Here is a 3,652-nt window from a genome sequence, read left to right on the forward strand (position 1 = left end):
ACCCCAAAGGAATAAGCTTTAGTTTAGTAGGTTACTCTGACTCAGATTGGGCTGGAGACTATGTCGGGAGGAAGTCAACCTCTAGAGGATGCCAATTCCTTGGTCGCTCTTTGGTAAGTTAGTCTTCGAAGGAACAAAACTATGTGTCACTGTCTTCTACCGACTCTCAATATGTAGCTGTTGCAAGTTGTTGTGCTCAATTATTATGGATGAGGCAAACTTCAAAGGATTACGGTGCCACTTGTGACAAAGTGCCTCTTCTATGTGACAATGAGAGTGCCATCAAGATATGTCTCAATCCGGTGCAACATAGCAAGACCAAGCATATTGATATTCATCATCATTTCATTCGAGATCATATCAATCAAGGAGATATTGAGGTCCTCTTCATCAACACTCAAGAGCAACTTACATATATTTTCACTAAACCGCTAGACAAAGCAAGGTTTCGTGAGTTAAGAAATGAGATAAATATCATTGATTCAAGTAATGCACATTGAAACTAGGCACACCAAACCTCACTCATCATTATATTTAGCTCTAGATGTAGGCATGGACATAGGGGGAGTGTTGTTATCTCAATGAACTTTCCCTCCCCCCATTATGCATAAATTGATCAAGTCTTTCACATTAGCCATTGTTGATGGCACTTGTGCTTCAAAGATGAGTAGTGGTCATGAACCGAAGGATAATTCTTCGCGGTGTCATACCATTTGTCTCAAATATTGGTGGCTCCGACCACCGCCCTCTCTTCGTCAAAAGATTCAGTTCTGTGTTCCACTGCGTGCGTGTCTATTCCTATCTTCATTTGGGTTTTTTGTGCTTTTTATTTTTCACTCGCGAGGTTCAATTTTTTCCCGAGGAGAGTGGAGCAAAGTTTCTTGGTGTTTTTGACAAGTGGGGCACGTTACTACCGCTCCGAGCACGACTGTAAAATTTTACAACCGCTGGACAAGCGGTACTACCGCTCAGCTAGCGGCAGTAAAATTTTACTACCGCTGGCCAAGCGGTACTACCGCAGCGCCAGGGCCGCCGGGAGTTATTTTAGGGCAGGGGCAGTTCTTTCTCCCCCATAACCATTCATCTCGTGGCTCTCTCATGTTCCTCTCTCCCCTCTCAAGAGCTGCTGCCGGAGGGACTCGTCGGATCTCCTTCTTCGGTCACCCTCCTCCGATTCCGTTTGGTGGGATCCTCTCCCTCGTGCCATGGACCTCGGTACTGCCCCTCGTTCCCTTTGTTTTTGCCTCGTTCTTGTTGAATCTAGGGTTAGGGGCATGTATGTTCGTTCGTTGTATCATGGCACCATATCTTCATGCTAGGAGGGTTAGGGAGTTCTTGTTTGGTAATTATTTCGTGTGTCAGGTGAAATATGTGAGTTTGGGTCTCCGGTAGAACTGAATCTGCCAGTTCCATGGTCAGATCTGGCACTTAGTCCCCCGTGCGGTACTACCGCTCCTCTTGGAGCGGTACTACCGCTGTCAGAGCGGAAGTAAAATTTTAGTCCCGCTCGAGCAGCAGTACTACCGCTGTCAGGGCGGTACTACCGTTGTGAGAGGGGTAGTAAAAGTTTACTACCGCTTGAGCAGCAGTACTACCGCCGTTCCCTAAACACACATATCTTACCCTTCCAGCTCTCTTTTATCTCGGATTTTCTGGTGCGTGTTGAACTTTGCATTGACTTATTTTGTCTTTGTGTTGTGTTTCCATTTGTGTATCATAGGTGGTGGCTCCCGGCGCTCTAATCCATCTCGAGATGCCAGTTCCAGGCGACCTCGTTCTTCAGATATTCCCGAAGGATCACAGGCGCCCAAGCGCAATTTCAAGAAGCCAGTTCACAAGAACAAGAATAGTGTTGACTCGGATGCTATGCCACTTACAGAGTTTCAGCTTCACCGAAAGGTCAACCCCTATGACACTCATAGGGTTTAGTTCTCTGGAGGTGACATGTTTTGGTCTAAGCAGTATTTTTTAATTTATGAAGATTTCATCAAAACAAAGAAGAATATATATGTACCTATGCAGTGGATTGATATGAACCATCTGAAGAAGGATCATGCATACTTTGGTGAAGCTCTAGCCATGGTGGATCAGCTTCATATTGTGGAGCTCATCACATTTCATCATGATTTTGATCCTGAGATAGTGGCCCACTTCTTTGCTACTGTCCACTTTCACCCTGATGACGACCGCACTATGACCTAGATAACAAATGGGGAGCAAGTGACTGCTACATGGAGGGAGTTCATGGACCTTCTGCACGTTCATGATGAGGGGCTTGAACACCCAGTTGGCTTGCGCCCACACGCTGAGTCTTCTGCTCTAGCCAATGAGAAGTTGCTACCGTACTATATGGTGAAGGAATCCCCATCTGGTGAGGTCTCCTACATTATGCCACCATTCTTGGATGTCATGCACCGTATATTTCACAACACACTGTTTCCACGTGTTGGCAACAAGGAGCAGGTTCATTCTTACCTGGTGGATATGCTTATTGTTGGAAATATGCCCTATAGGAAATAATAAAATGGTTATTATCATATTTCCTTGTTCATGATAATCGTCTATTATTCATGCTATAATTGTATTAACAGGAAACAGTAATACATGTGTGAATAAATAGATCACAATGTGTCCCTAGCAAGCCTCTAGTTGGCTAGCTCGTTAGTCAATAGATGATCATGGTTTCCTGGTCATGGGCATTAGATGTCATTGATAACGGGATCACATCATTGGGAGAATAATGTGATGGACAAGACCCAATCCTAAGCATATCACTAGATCGTATTGTTCGTATGCTAAAGCTTTTCTAATGTCAAGTGTCTTTTCCTTCGACCGTGAGATTGTGCAACTCCCGGATACCGTAGGAGTGCTTTGGGTGTATCAAACGTCACAACGTAACTGGGTGACTATAAAGGTGCACTACGGGTACCTCCGAAAGTGTCTGCTGGGTTGGTACGAATCGAGATCGGGATTTGTCACTCCGTGTGACGGAGAGGTATCTCTGGGACCACTCGGTAGAACATCATCATGAGCTCAATGTGACTAAGGAGTTAGTCACATGATGACGTGCTACGGAACGAGTAAAGAGACTTACCGGTAACGAGATTGAACAAGGTATAGGTATACCGACGATCGAATCTCGGGCAAGTTCTATACCGACAGACAAAGGGAATCGTATACGGGATTGATTGAATCCTTGACATCGTGGTTCATCCGATGAGATCATCGTGGAGCAAGTGGGAGCCACCATGGGTATCCAGACCCCGCTGATGGTTATTGGCCAGAGAGGTGTCTCGATCATGTCTGCCTGTCTCCCGAACCCGTAGGGTCTACACACTTAAGGTTCGATGACACTAGGGTTATAGGGAATTGTTATACGAGGTTACCGAAAGATGTTCGGAGTCTCGGATGAGATCCCGGACGTCACGAGGAGCTCCGGAATGGTCCGGAGGTAAAGATTGATATATAGGACGGATGGTTTCGGATACCGGAAGTGTTTCGGGCATCACCGGTAACGTACCGGGACCACCGGGACCACCGGAGGTGGCCCCGGGGGACCACCGAAGGGGGGCAACGACCCCAGGAGGTAAGGTGGGCCAAGTGGGGGTGGGAACCAGCCCCTAGGTGGGCTGGTGCGCCTCCCCACTCAGCC

The sequence above is a fragment of the Hordeum vulgare genome, chromosome 2H, assembly GCF_904849725.1.
Source record: "Hordeum vulgare subsp. vulgare chromosome 2H, MorexV3_pseudomolecules_assembly, whole genome shotgun sequence".
In the NCBI taxonomy this organism is placed as follows: domain Eukaryota; kingdom Viridiplantae; phylum Streptophyta; class Magnoliopsida; order Poales; family Poaceae; genus Hordeum; species Hordeum vulgare.